Genomic DNA, 16060 nt, shown 5'->3' on the forward strand with positions numbered 1-16060 from the left:
CTGGACATGATCTGTACAGACTATTTCTGATCTGGACATGATCTGTACAGTTCAGTTCTGATCTGGACATAATCTGTACAGATCAGTTATGATCTGGACATGATCTGTACAGACCAGTTCTGATCTGGACATGAGCTGTACAGTTCAGTTCTGATCTGGACATGATCTGTACAGATCAGGTCTGATCTGGACATGATCTGTACAGATCATTTCTGATCTAGACATCATCTGTACATATCATTTCTGATCTGGTCATGATCTGTACAGACCAGTTCTGATCTGGTCATGATCACTATTAATCAATTCTAATATGGACATGATCTTTGCCGATCAATTCCGATCTGAACATAATCTGTACAGAGTCGATATCTAGACCAGTTATAATCTGGACACATCGATTCTGATCTGGACATGATCTGTACAAATCGGTTTTGATCTGAACATATTGGTTATGTAAGAATTGAATCTGATGTAGACAAGATCTTTACAGATTTGAACATGATATGGACATGATCTGTACAGATCAGTTATGATAAGGATATTATCTTATTCTATCAGTTCTGGTCTAGATATATACTCCGTAGTAGTTTTGATCTATAAAAATCAGTTTTGATATGGACATGACCTGATCATATCGTTTCTGATCTGGACTTAATGGTTTTAATTTGGACATGATGAATTTGAATGTTTTGTTAATGTTTTTTTATGCCTTAAGTAATAGGTTTTAATTGCACCGACAACAAAATTCTTTTTTATTAAAGCAATAATAGTAATAAATATTAAATATAATCAATGATATAAATAATAATAATAATTATCATCATAATAATCTGGTCTGATCTGATCTGATCTGATCTGGTCTGATCTGATCTGGTCTGATCTGATCTGAACTTATTTTTTCTGATCTGATCTGATCTGATCTGATCTGGTCTGATCTGATCTGATTAAATCTGAAATAAGTAATAAGATCCTGAAATAAGGTGAACTAAACAGGGCCTAAGTATTTAATTATTGTTGTCAATCAATTTTCGTTGAAGTAGAGATGTTAGATCAAATTACCACATGCATCCCACCTTGCCGCTAGATGAGGAATATCCGTCGTCTTCATATGTGCAACATCAAAGGAAAAAAAAAAGTATCTTTGCAAATATCCTCATAACGAGTAATGAAAATCTAATGTGACAATCATCATGAATTATGCTCACTACAAGAATCCGCATTTTTACTGACTGTTAGAATTCTCGTAGTCCTATATACGGAGTAGCTAATTAGGCCATTGTTATGATGTCAAATATTTCATTTTATAAAGGATTCTAAGATCGAAAATGATAAAGGTCGCAACATGCGACCTTTAAGCCGTGTCAAATAATGACCCCAAATTCTTATATGAGACTGTCCTCACCATCAACTGATGGTGAGACCAGTTCACACTTGCGAATTTAGGTATGTTACTTCTATAGTTTATATATGTTACTTTTTTTTTTATACGGAGTAGTTTTAGGGGAGATACCTTTTTAGTTTAGGTATGTTACTTCTATAGTTTAGACATGTTACTTTTTTTTATAATTTTAGAGGAAGTACTCTTTTTAGTTTAGGTATGTTACTTCTATAGTTTATACATGTTACTTTTTTTATACGGAGTAGTTTTAGGGGAGATACCTTCTTAGTTTAGGTATGTTACTTCTACTACGTATAGTTTAGACATGTTACTTTTTTTTTTAATAATTTTAGATGAGGTACTTTTTTAGTTTAGGTATGTTAATTCTATAGTTTAGACATGTTACTTTTTTTTATAATTTTAGATGAGGTACTTTTTTAGTTTAGGTATGTTAATTCTATAGTTTAGACATGTTACTTTTTTTTTATACGGAATAGTTTTTGAGGATGTACATTTTTAGTTTAGGTATGTTACTTCTATAGTTTAGACATGTTACTTTTTTTTATATATATAATTGTTGATTCCTGGTTTTGATGATGACAAGCTTACCTTCTACTAATAATTCGTTTTGGAGAATGTCAGGAACAGGTTAATATTTAAAGAAGGACAAATGCAACAACCGAAGCAAGCTAGGGAGCTTTGAAGTAATTAAGTTCAAAGTACGTGGCAAGATTAAATCAAGGATCAAGTCAAGCAAATTCTATAAGGGTCGAAAGGTATAAGACCAATGTAATTTAGTACATGCTTAGTATGGGAACAGAGTATTTTGAAGAGTCCTAGTTATATCGTGAAACGAAATAAATCAGTTTTACTTTTACAAAAAGATACACATCAAATGTTTTAAACTGATTTTACAAAACCGTTTTGAAGTTATACTCTTGAATTTGAGTTAACATATAACTCTCAAAATACGAAAAGATTGATTTTCCTAAACGCGTTTGAGGTAAGATTTGCGAAAATCTATCTATTAAAAAGAGTCCTAAACTGGGTTGGATTTGAATCTAGGTTAAACACTTGGATTCGTATAAATACAACCTTTGTTCTTTGCGAAACTTTTCATCAGACTTATTTACATCAACCGGAAGCTTTCAGGTATCACCCTTAAAGTCTTAATCTTTAAAGAAGTCTGTTCCTGTTCCCATATAGAGCAGTATTTGTTACTTAGTCTTATATCGTATGTTAAGTAGTTAATTAATTCTTATACGTTTGATTAAAGTGTTGAGTTATTGTATGTTAAGCTTGAGTCAGGCTTACTTGAGCAAGAGAGAAGATCTCACGAGAGATCAGTGAGTAGGAACAGTTGAGGGACTGTTTCCATAAGGGAAGGAACAAAGAGGGTTGTTCCTAGTCATCTGCAATCAGAGGCGATTGGCAGATTGTGGCCCGAGTAGATTAGGTTTGTAAAGAAACTAAGTTGTTTTGCCTAATTAGTGAAAGTGTTTAAGTCCCCAAAGGGGCCGTGGTTTTTTCCTCTCTATTGGGCCTAGAGAGTTTTCCACGCTAAATCTTGCTTGCATATTTTACTATTTCTGTTCCTTGTAGTTTAATTTTTATAAATACGTAAAATATCAATTCACCCCCCCTCTTGAGGAACTCTGTAAAACTAACAATTGGTATCAGAGCCAGAACCCTTTAAACTGCAGGTAACGCTGACGGGAAAAACGATTCTGAAGCTATGAACACTACGGAGAAACTAGAAGAGGGATACTCAACACAACGACCTCCAATGTTTAGCGGCAAATACTATTCCTACTGGAGAAACAGGATGGAGATTTTCATTAAGGCTGAAAACTATCAAGTATGGAGAGTGATTGAAGTTGGAGACTTCCAAGTCACTAAGCTGAACTCCTCTGGAGAAACTGTTCCCAAACCTGTTGATGAATTTGACAAAGCCGACTATGAAAAGCTTGAACTCAATGCCATGGCCGTCAAAATCCTTCATTGTGGACTAGGTCCAAATGAACACAACAGAGTTATGGGCTGCAAGAACGCGAAGCAGATTTGGGATCTGCTCCAGGTTACTCATGAAGGAACAAACGAAGTTAAGAGATCGAAGATTGATCTCTTAATGCACCAATACGAGCTGTTCACCATGAAGACATCTGAAACGATTCAAGACATGATTACTCGCTTCACAAACATTATCAATGAACTAAACTCTCTTGGCAAAATCATAACTCCTGAGGAACAAGTCAGGAAGGTCCTAAGAAGTCTACCACAAGATCCCTGGATGGCTAAAGTCACAGCCCTCCAGGAAACTAAAGACTTCACAAAGTTTAACCTGGAACAACTGGCTGGATCTCTCCTAACTCATGAACTGCAATTAAACGCGCGACCTTCAGAGAATACCAAAAATAGAGCTCTTGCTCTAAAAACCGAAAATGATGAAAACTCTGAAGAAGATGAAGAGACAGCTCTGTTTGCTAGGAGGTTCAGAAGAATGTTTAGGAACTACAAAGATGTGGAACACAGAAGCAAACCAAATAGAAAGTTCCCTAAAACTGACACTGGATGCCATAAGTGTGGAAACTTGGAACATCGCATTAGGGAATGTCCTCTATGGGATCAAGAACGAGGAAAGGGAAAGGAAACAACAAAAGATAGATTCAAAGACAACAGAAACTCCTTTTCCAAAACTGAGGTAAGAAAAGCCATGATCGCTGCATGGGGAGATACTTCTTCTGATGAGGAACAAGAACAACCCAACGAAGAAATTGCTCACCTGTGTCTTGTAGCTGAACATGAAGATGAAGAATCCGACTCAGAATCTGATAAATTCCAGGCAAGTCTTGTTCATATTAAAAGTAGGCTTGAATCCATGTCTAAAGTAGAACTATTTGACTTACTTTCTTGTCTCACTAGTGATTATGAGGATCTCCTAAAAGAAAAACTAGACTCAGACAGAAAACACCAAGACATTGTCAATAAACTCACAGAGGAGTTGGAATGGACCAGAAACTCAAACTTAGATATTGACAATCGTTTCTTTAAACTCTTTGATCAGAACCTTCATATAAAAGAAATGTGTGAAGCCTTACGCAATGAAAACTCCTGGCTAAAACAAGATCTGATTGACCTAAAAATAGCCAAAACCAAGAACCTCTAAAGAAGAACTAGAAAAAGCTCAGTTAGAACTAGTGAAAATTCACCAAGAAAAGACCCATCTAGAAAGTGAATTGACTAAAAGGACCAGACACAAAATAGAGGGAACACCAAAATGGATAGAAGAAGCTAGAACCAAACGCACAGAAGGTTTAGGTTTTAACCACAAAAAGCATCATCCTAGAAAAACCAGAGTAGATTTATACAGTGACATAGTATGCACCTTCTGTGGTCAAATCGGTCACTATAGAGTTTCTTGCCCTAAAAACCAAAGGTACTTGGAAAAGAACATCGAATTCACCAAAACTAAATGGGTAAAGAAAAGTGATTTGATTCCAAGTAAGGAACCCAAGCTATGCTGGGTTCCTAAAAACTCTAACTAAAAACTTCATGCAGGTCGAAGTGAGGGGGAACAACACATGGTACCTAGACAGTGGTTGTTCCAAGCACATGACTGGAGACAGAAATAGATTTCTCTCACTCACGACCTACGAAGGTGGAACTGTGACTTTTGGCGATAATAAGAAAGGTAACATCATTGGCATTGGTAAGGTTGGTAAGTCAAAGTCTCATTCCATCGATAATGTGTTTTTGGTTGAGGGACTAGGTCATAGCTTATTAAGCATTTCTCAATTCTGTGACAAAGGCAATTATGCAAAATTCTTCTCAAATAAATGTCTAATCATCAATAGTAACACAGAGACAGTGATCCTAGAGGGACAGAGGAAAGGGAACACATATGTGGTTAACCTCAACTCGGTCCCTCACTCCAATCTAACCTGTCTCAGTGTTATTGAAGATGATCCTTTGTTATGGCACAAAAGATTTGGTCATGCTAGCTTTTCTCTAATGAACAAATTAAAATTGAAAAATTTAGTCACAGGTCTCCCAAATACAAAGTTTGCAAAACAATCAGTCTGTGATGCTTGTATCAAAGGAAAGCAAGTAAGAACGTCCTTTAAATCAAAAGGGGTAATCAGCACAACAAGACCACTGGAGCTGATCCACATGGATCTGTGTGGACCAATGAGGACACAAAGCAGAAGCGGAAAGAAGTACGTACTCGTAATTGTAGACGACTTCTCAAGATACACATGGGTGATCTTCCTATCCAACAAGGAAGAGACGTTTGAAGAATTTCTGGCTTTCGCCACAAAGGTTCAACGACAAAGCAATCATAAGCTGGTCCACATCAGATCAGATCATGGTACAGAATTTCAAAATAAAAGATTTGATGATCTATGTAAAGGTTCAGGAATAGATCACAACTTCTCTGCTCCCAGAACACCTCAACAAAACGGTGTTGTAGAAAGAAAGAACCTAACTCTTGAAGACATGACAAGGACTATGTTGATTGCTAGTGGACTTCCAAAAAGTTTCTGGGCCGAAGCTCTAAATACGGCATGCTATGTGCTCAATCGAGTGCTAATTAGAGCTATCAAAAACAAAACTCCATATGAACTGTACAAAGGAAGAAAACCCTCTATAACCCATCTTAGAATCTTTGGTTGCAAGTGTTTCGTTCACAACAATGGAAAGGATCAACTGGGAAAATTTGATGCACGAAGTGATGAAGCAATATTCCTAGGATATGCCTCAAACAGCAAAGCGTATAGAGTATTCAACAAAAGGACCATGTGCATGGAAGAAAGCATACATATTATATTTGATGAAACTGACTCCGAAAACTATGTTGCAGGTACAACTTCTGATGGAAACTTCGAACTAGGACTCACTAGAGAAACAGAAGACGAAGAGATAAGGAAAAGTTCCCAAACAGAAGAACAAACCCAAGTCGAAGAAACATCTGAAGATAACATAGTTGAAGAGGAACCAGCACAGGCCGAAGATCAAGCAGAAACAAATGAGCAAGTTGAACAGTCTGTTGTGGAAACAAACACACCTTTCCAACCCAGACCTTGGAAACATCAAAGCTCACATCCCCTTGACCAAATAATCAGTGATCTTGGACGTGGAACCACGACCAGATCCCAACTCAAAAACTTTTGTGCTTTCTATGCTTATTTATCCATGATTGAACCTAAAAATTACAAAGAAGCACTAACTGATTCTGATTGGATCATTGCTATGCAGGAGGAGCTTAATGAATTCGAAAGAAATAAAGTATGGCATCTTGAGCCTATACCATTGAACAATCGAGTAATAGGTCTCAAGTGGGTATTTCGAAATAAAAAAGATGAGCATGCTACGATTACCAGGAACAAGGCCAGACTAGTTGTCAAGGGATACAACCAACAAGAAGGAATATACTTTGAAGAAACTTTTGCTCCAGTTGCCAGAATGGAGGCAATACGCATACTAATAGCATTTGCATCATATATGGGATTCAAACTCTATCAAATGGATGTAAAATGTGCCTTCCTAAACGGAAATCTCAAGGAAGAAGTCTATGTGGAACAACCTCCAGGCTTTGAAGATCCAGAATATCCCGCACATGTCTACAAACTAGATAAGGCACTGTATGGACTGAAACAAGCACCAAGAGCCTGGTATGAACGTCTCTCACACTTTTTGCTAGACAATAAGTTCAATCGAGGTAAGGTTGATAGAACTCTGTTCCTTAAGTCAAGAAATACAGACATACTAATTGTTCAAATCTATGTTGATGATATTATATTTGGAGCAACTAACGAAGATCTATGCAAGGAATTCTCTGACCTAATGCAGCAAGAATTTCAAATGAGCATGATGGGAGAACTCAACTTCTTCCTAGGTCTCCAAATCAAGCAAACGGAACAAGGGATCATGATACATAAACAGAAATACATAAAAGATCTCATCAAGAAATATGGAATGGAGTCCGCTAAGAGCAACCACACTCCAATGGGAACAACTACGAGACTGGATGAGGATCAAGAAGGTAAGAGTGTAGACCAAACAAGGTACAGAGGTATGATAGGCTCCCTACTTTATCTTACAGCAAGCAGACCAGACATTGCATTCAGTGTAGGTGTCTGTGCCCGCTTCCAATCAAATCCAAAAGAATCTCACCTTACAGCTGTCAAAAGAATTCTAAGATATCTAAAAGGAACAGACGATTTGTGCCTATGGTACCCTAACTATGATCACTTTGATCTCAAAGGATATACAGATGCTGACTATGCAGGTGACCTAGTAAACAGAAAGAGCACATCAGGAATGGTTCAATTCCTAGGAGCATGTGCAGTCTCCTGGGCTTCAAAGAAACAAAACACAGTGGCATTATCCACAACAGAAGCTGAATATGTAGCTGCGGCTTCATGCTGTTCCCAAATGCTATGGATCAAACAACAACTTAGAGATTTTGGTATGAAATTAAAGTGTGTTCCTATTCTATGCGACAACACAAGTGCAATCTGCATATCAAAAGACCCAGTGCACCACTCAAGGGTCAAACACATTCACATTCGACATCACTTTTTGAAAGATTATGTGGAAAAGGAACTAGTCAAACTTGAGTTCTGTCCCACAGAAGATCAAGTAGCTGACATCTTGACCAAACCACTTAACAGGTACACGACAAGCTCAGGTTAGAACTCGGTATGATACGAATACAATAATACCGGTTGTCCTTAACATTTTCTAACCTCACTGGAAAATATCAAAAAAAAAAAAAAAAAAAAAAAAAATATGTTCTTAATTATTTTTTGTGTATGCACCATATTTTCTGAATGGACTAACAACCAGGTTCGGATTGCAAAAACCAGCTGTGCATTACCACAGCCACGTCTGCACATTATTAAGGTAATCGCACTTTTTCCCAATACTTGCATTCAATTCGAGGTCTAAGTGGGAATTCTAAAAATGAATGGAAAGCAATTAATTTGATTCATCGAATCTTACAAAATCTGGTGCATGCATTACTATTCCATATTTATTCACTCAAACACGCTTCCCACACTCCGATTCCCAACACCAAAACTCTTCCCATTCTAATCATTCCGCCTATAAAAATCTCGGAACATCCCCTCCTTCTTATCAAATTCCAAATTTTAAAATTCAAAATTCACCTATCTCTCCTAGTAAATCGCAACAGCCCTGCCTATAAAATCATGACCCTCTACAAACTCCAATTCCCAAACCCTACAAATTCATCTTCTCCTTCTACACCCATCATCACCGTCATACCTCTTCAAGCCATTTATCCGGAAACAATGCCTCCCAAACAACCAACACCAAAACCACCAGCCACAAAATCAACTACAAAACTCGCCACCAAACGAAAACTGGTCTTGAAGAAGGAAGTTGCTGCTTTGACTCAGGGGGAACCTCATCTTCCAGCTGAGAAGAAGGTAAAACTCGAACCCACAAAATTTTTCTATTTTCCCCCAGATCGTATGCTCCCTGGTCTTAGCATAGATTTTGGTTGGTGTCGGGAAATAGGGTTTGTAGAATTGTTGGAGACGATCGAGTCTCAAGGTTGGACCTATCTTTTTGAGGTTTGTTCTAAAGCTTGCATATATCCAGAAGCAATGGGGGAATTTTGCTCAAACTTTGTCAATCAAAAGGGAATTTGTAGTTCTGAAGTCAATGGGAAACAATTTAGCTTCGATTCTGAGAAATTAGGGTCTTGGTTCAAAGTCCCAGTGTTAGGGGAGGAGGTCTATCACAAGGGAAAGGGTCCAATTGAGCTCGGGGGTGCAACAATGAAGGAAGTTTACTCATATTTTGGTGGTCAAGGGAAACACCCAAAAGCTCTCAACCAGTCTGTCCTCACTCCTTTTCAAAAGGTCCTTTTTAATGTGGTCCGACGAGGTATTGTTCCGCGTCATGACAAGCGTGCTTTGGCAAGCAGGTTAGATCTGATCTACATCTTTCTCCTAGAATCTCAGCGTCAAATAAACTTTCATGTCGTTTTTATCTCCCATCTCACTCACTCCATCTCCCAGAACAATATGATTGGGTATGGGTCTCTTCTCACCTTCATCATGAGAAAGGTTGGGGTTGACCTTACTCGTTACTCAGCTGAACCTCTTACTCCTGCCCATATCCTTAACAAAGCTTGCTTGAATGGGATTAGCCTGAGTGTAGTGGATGGAGTCGTCTGTGTTGGTAAGACGAATGTGGGAGATACTAGACCTCAGGAGGAAGAGGGAGAAGAAGATGTCGATGAGGAGGAGGATGATTTAGAAGGAGTAGAAGAAGAGCTTGATGAGGGAGATGAACTGTCAGATGCGGAAGAGGAGGCACCACTTCCTTGCCATGAGACAGAGGGTCAGACAGAGGGTGTTCCTGTTGACCTATGTCCAAAGGAGACAAGTCCAATCAAAGCCACCTCCTCTCCCAAGAACATTCCAACCACATCATCTTATCAGCCTATCCGTCGCAGTAGCCGTCTAGCCAGCTCTTCCAAAGGAATTCCTCCGGTCTACAGGGTCGAGGATTCAGAATCAGACAAAGATGGTGAAACCCAATCTGCTGCTCCCTCACCAGACGGTTCAGTGCAGCTCTTGGTGGCTAAAGTGGATCAATTGCAGCTGGACAATGTGGTTCTGTTGTCAGCTGTTACTTCTTTGCAGGAGCTCATTCACAAGATGCAGCAGGACCAGGCAGAGTTCTTCAATGACATGACAGAACGTCTTGCTGACATAATCGTCGAGGAGGTGACACATGCTGAGGATGCTGCTCCTGGATCTCCCCAAACCTGACCCTGCTACAAAATCTTTGCTTATCCTACCCCATATAATCTGTTGTCCATCAAACATTTTATTTTGTTTTGCTGGCTCTTTAAACAATTTTTTTGGTTTGGTTTTTGGATGCGCCAAGTTTATGACTAATGCTCATTAGTGCGCTTTTCCTACGTTCTGATAGTTGCCCCACTCTGACTTGTAGAATTTTTGCTTGTATTGTGCTATATGTTGCGTTTATCTTGTTCTGCTTGCAGGGGTGCGGTCAAACTCGTTGACCGACTTGAGCTGCATGATGACTATCTGCTTGCTAGGGTAATATGATTCCCATATCCTCCTTCTTCTTCTTCTCCTTTGGTTCGGCGTTTTTCCCTACTCCCTTTTTGATAATTCCAAAGGGGGAAGATATTGAGAGGACAACTTTTGTTCCATTATATTTGTTTTTATACTTGGGTTCACCACCTAAGCGACTCATCTGTTCCTGGTTAAGTTTTTGACTCTGGATTGTCAGGTTACATATCTCATTCCTTAAGTTATTTACTCCTATCAAGTTGTAAGGTTGTCATCATCAAAAAGGGGGAAATTGTTGATTCCTGGTTTTGATGATGACAAGCTTACCTTCTACTAATAATTCGTTTTGGAGAATGTCAGGAACAGGTTAATATTTAAAGAAGGACAAATGCAACAACCGAAGCAAGCTAGGGAGCTTTGAAGTAATTAGGTTCAAAGTACGTGGCAAGATTAAATCAAGGATCAAGTCAAGCAAATTCTATAAGGGTCGAAAGGTATAAGACCAATGTAATTTAGTACATGCTTAGTATGGGAACAGAGTATTTTGAAGAGTCCTAGTTATATCGTGAAACGAAATAAATCAGTTTTACTTTTACAAAAAGATAAACATCAAATGTTTTAAACTGATTTTACAAAACCGTTTTGAAGTTATACTCTTGAATTTGAGTTAACATATAACTCTCAAAATACGAAAAGATTGATTTTCCTAAACGCGTTTGAGGTAAGATTTGCGAAAATCTATCTATTAAAAAGAGTCCTAAACTGGGTTGGATTTGAATCTAGGTTAAACACTTGGATTCGTATAAATACAACCTTTGTTCTTTGCGAAACTTTTCATCAGACTTATTTACATCAACCGGAAGCTTTCAGGTATCACCCTTAAAGTCTTAATCTTTAAAGAAGTCTGTTCCTGTTCCCATATAGAGCAGTATTTGTTACTTAGTCTTATATCGTATGTTAAGTAGTTAATTAATTCTTATACGTTTGATTAAAGTGTTGAGTTATTGTATGTTAAGCCTGAGTCAGGCTTACTTGAGCAAGAGAGAAGATCTCACGAGAGATCAGTGAGTAGGAACAGTTGAGGGACTGTTTCCATAAGGGAAGGAACAAAGAGGGTTGTTCCTAGTCATCTGCAATCAGAGGCGATTGGCAGATTGTGGCCCGAGTAGATTAGGTTTGTAAAGAAACTAAGTTGTTTTGCCTAATTAGTGAAAGTGTTTAAGTCCCCAAAGGGGCCGTGGTTTTTTCCTCTCTATTGGGCCTAGAGAGTTTTCCACGCTAAATCTTGCTTGCATATTTTACTATTTCTGTTCCTTGTAGTTTAATTTTTATAAATACGTAAAATATCAATTCACCCCCCCTCTTGAGGAACTCTGTAAAACTAACAATAATTTTAGAGGAGGTACTTTTTTAGTTTAGGTATGTTACTTCTATAGTTTAGATCTGTTACTTTTTTTATAGTTTTAGGGGAGGTACGCTATTGATTTCGCGCTCGTCACACTATCAAGTTGATGGTGTGACGGGTCTCACAGGAGACGCGCTGAATAATGACATGGCATGATTATGTGTCATGATTTAAATAGGAAACTAAATCATTTAAATTATATAACCTATTATACATGTTTCAAAAAAAGGTAGGGAAATCTTCATATATTAATTTGTTTCATTTTTATATCGACTACAATCATCCAACATACATAAAAGAGATGAACTTAGTGTTGACCCTAAAGTTTTGATGATGACAAAGCAAACTCCTGACAATTGGTTAAGTTATGTTGCATAATAGGTTCCGAGATCCTTGGAGGGATAATGCTAAGTTAAGGAGATCCTGGGTTGGATAAACTAAGCAATGTGGAATATAAGCAAGTAATTGATCCATGTCAGACACTAGATTGAAGATATAATCATTAAGCAAGTTTACAAAGGCGAGATCCTTAGGCGAGTTCCTAAGGCGAGATCCTCATATATTATGTGGATCCTCGATGTTCCAGAGAAGGAACAAATTGGGAAGACTTCGAGTGAAGCTTCTAAAGGTGCAACATGAAGACTACAACATATGAGTTTATGTTTAGGATTTATGTAAGTATTTAATATTGTTTATACGTAATTTGGAACGAAAGGAACCTAAGTATTTTGGTACGTTTTAAATTGAAATATATTAACTGTAATTATAAAAGAGTTTTAAGTTGGAAAATCTTTGTTAATAAATAAAATGAATTTAACTAATAAATGTAAACATAGGATTCTGTTTTCATTCTCCTTGTTTCTCAAGCAAAAGATTTTCCATGATCCTTAAAACTCTCCCACGTATTTCTGTTTAAACGTGCAAGTAGTGTTTTGATTTGGTCTCCCTGTTTCTCTCCAACTATGCCCATGTTACTGAGCAGTAACAGTTAGTGGGTAGTTGAGGAGAACATGGGTACCCAATCTTAGGTAAAACTCTCCTATAAAAGGAGAAGAGTTTTGGCTTTTCAAAATACAACTGATTTCTACCAAATCTATCTTAAAGAGCCTAAACGTTTTAAAAGAATCAGTTGGCAAAATAGAGTGTTCCTTGAGTTCCTTATTATTATAAGCTTTATTACGTACTAGAATCTATCTATCATATTGTATTTTGGGTTTAAGGATTGAGTGATCCTTGAGTGACTTAGAGTTAAGTCAAAGAGAGAAAGAGCGACTAAGAGTTTAGTCAAAGAGAGAAACAGTGACTTAGAGTTAAGTCAAAGAGAAAAGGAGCGACTTAGAGTTAAGTCAGAGAGAGAAAGAGTAGCACAGTAATCGAAGGGGATTGCTGTGGGGAACTCGTGTTCGAGAGGAACTCGAGTTAAAGAGTGTATTTGTAATAGAGTTATTGCATTAATACAAAAGAGTAGTGAGGTTCTTCTTGATTAGGGTCAAGAAGGTTCCTCCGTTTTATATCTTTCTTCGCTCATTGTTCTCAGTCTCTTTATTGTTTAAATTCCGCAAGAAACTTACCCAAGTTCCCAAGAAACAATTCACCCCCCCTCTTGTCAAGTGTTCCTACTGAACTATCAGTTGGTATCAGAGCAGGATCTCACAAAAATACAGGAAACCCTGTTGAGAAAAAGTTCCTGGAAAGTATGAACGCTTACGAGAAACTCGAGGAAGGTTATTCCACTCAAAAACCTCCAATGTTCAACGGGAAATTCTACACCTACTGGAAGAACAGGTTGGAGATCTATATCAAGGCAGAGAACTATCAAGTCTGGCGAGTCATAGAAGTCGGTGATTTCGAGGTAACAATGACCAATGCTCAAAATGAGGTAGTTCCTAAACCATGTCTGGATTTACTAAGGAAGATTTTGAGAAATTTGAACAACGCAATGGCTGTGAAAATCCTGCATTGCGGCCTTGGACCTCATGAACATAACAGAGTTATGGGGTGCAAGAGCGCAAAGCGAATTTGGGATCTCCTTCAAATAACTCATGAAGGAACTAATGAGGTCAAACGTTCAAAAATTGATTTATTAATGTCTAAGTATGAACGTTTCGAAATGCAACCAAGAGAAACAATACAAGAAATGTTTACTCGTTTCACTAACATTACTAATGAGCTAGTTTCTCTTGGAAGAATTATTCCCTCTGATGAACAGGTTAGGAAGATCCTAAGGAGCATGCCACAGGATGATAGATGGAGAACCAAGGTCACTGCATTGTTTGAAACAAAGGACTTCACCAAATTCAACATTGAACAATTGGCGGGATCCTTGATGACTCATGAATTACATCTAGGAGCAGCTGTTCCTGAGAACCGAGGCCTTGCTCTCAAGGCTGAGGAACAGGAGGACTCAGAACCTGATGAAGATGAGGTTGCTACGTTGGTCAGAAGAATGAAAAGATTTTACAGGAACTCTAAACCTGGAAATCTAAGAGGAAGGAACTCAATGAGAAAACCAAGCGGTTCCAAGTCTGACCAAGGATGTTTCAAGTGCGGTGATTCTGACCATCAAATCAAAGACTGCCCTCAGTGGGAAAATGAAAAAGGGAAAGGCAAGGGAAAGGATCAATATAAGGAAAGATTCAACAAATCCACCTTTGCCAAGCCCAACTTCAAGAAGGCAATGATCGAAGCTTGGGAAGAAGCCACTGACTCGGAAGAAGATGAGGATCAACCAGAAGAAACAGCAAACCTTTGTCTTATGGCAAAGATCGATGAATCAACACAAGATCCATCAAGTGAAGTAAGTTCCTCAACTCTTCAATCTCTGTCTGTAAATAAATTAGTGGAATTATAGATAGAAACTCTAGACATTTTTAAAAAGCTTATCGTAATAAAGGCTCAAAGTGACAAGGCAATGGAACTTAGCAAAGAACACACAACCTACCTCGATAATGTTAAATCTGATGTACATGGTAGGTTCTTTCAGTTGCCTGACAGGAACACCTCTCTTAAAGACTCTTTTAAAAGAGTTGAAAATGTACATATTATGCTTGATGAAACTAATGAAGTTCAGGAACAGAAGGATTTCGAAAATGGTTTGATTCACTTCACAGATAACAATGAGGAAACTTCTCCAGCTAGACAACATAAAGAGACAGTTGAATCAGGAGTTCAAGAAATCAAAGTGAATCAGGGAGTTCCTACTCAAGAGGAACAAGATCTTAGAGTTCATGATCCAGAAGTTCCTGTTCCTGAGGATCACCCTATTATTCAACAGGAACAAGGAACTCGAGGATCTCAAGGAACTCAAGAAACAGAAGTAACTGAGGAAAGTTTGAATATTCTTGTGGCTCAATCTCAACCTAAGCCATGGAAACATCAGAGTTCCTCTCCAATGGATCTGATCGTCAGCGACATTGAAAGAGGAATTGTGACAAGATCTGAACTTAGGAACTTCTGTACTTTCCATGCGTTCCTCTCCATAATCAAGCCAAATAACCAGAAGGGGATAGAACTCAAATGGATGTACAGGATCAAGCTTGATAAATGTGGAACAATGGTCAGGAACAGAGCAAGGTTAGTTGTTAAAGGCTACAATCAACAGGAAGGTACTAATTTCGAAGAAACTTTTGTTCCTGTTGTTAGATTAGAAACTATAAAAACTTTAATTGTTTTTGCAGCCTTTACAGAAATTAAGTTGTACCACATGGACGTCAAACGTGTCTCCATAAATGAATTTTTTAAAAAGGACGTTTGTGTGGAACAACCTCCCCATTATAAAAATCATGAATTTTCAAATCACATCTATAAGCCTGACAAAGCTCTCCATGGGTTAAAGCAAGTTACAAGATCGTGGTGCGAAATATTATCTAAAATCCTTATGAAAAATGATTTTAAACGAAGCAGATATGACAAAACTTTATTCTTAAAATCAAAAGGAACTGACTCACTAGTTGTACAATTTTACGTTGATAATATACTGTTTGGTACAACTAATGAAAATTTGTGCAAGGAACATGCAAAGTAAACAAGCAGAAAGAAACACGGGAAAATGAGATTGGACCTCGGGATGATCAAGCTGAGATAAGTAAGCAGGAAAGTTCCTCACAAGGTATTACTTTTATAGATTTATGCATAACTACTATATACCATTATAAATACATGTGCGTAAAGCATAACTGAAGTTTACCATTGTTAAGG

This window comes from Spinacia oleracea, chromosome 3, assembly GCF_020520425.1.
Source record: "Spinacia oleracea cultivar Varoflay chromosome 3, BTI_SOV_V1, whole genome shotgun sequence".
Taxonomy (NCBI): Eukaryota; Viridiplantae; Streptophyta; class Magnoliopsida; order Caryophyllales; family Amaranthaceae; genus Spinacia; species Spinacia oleracea.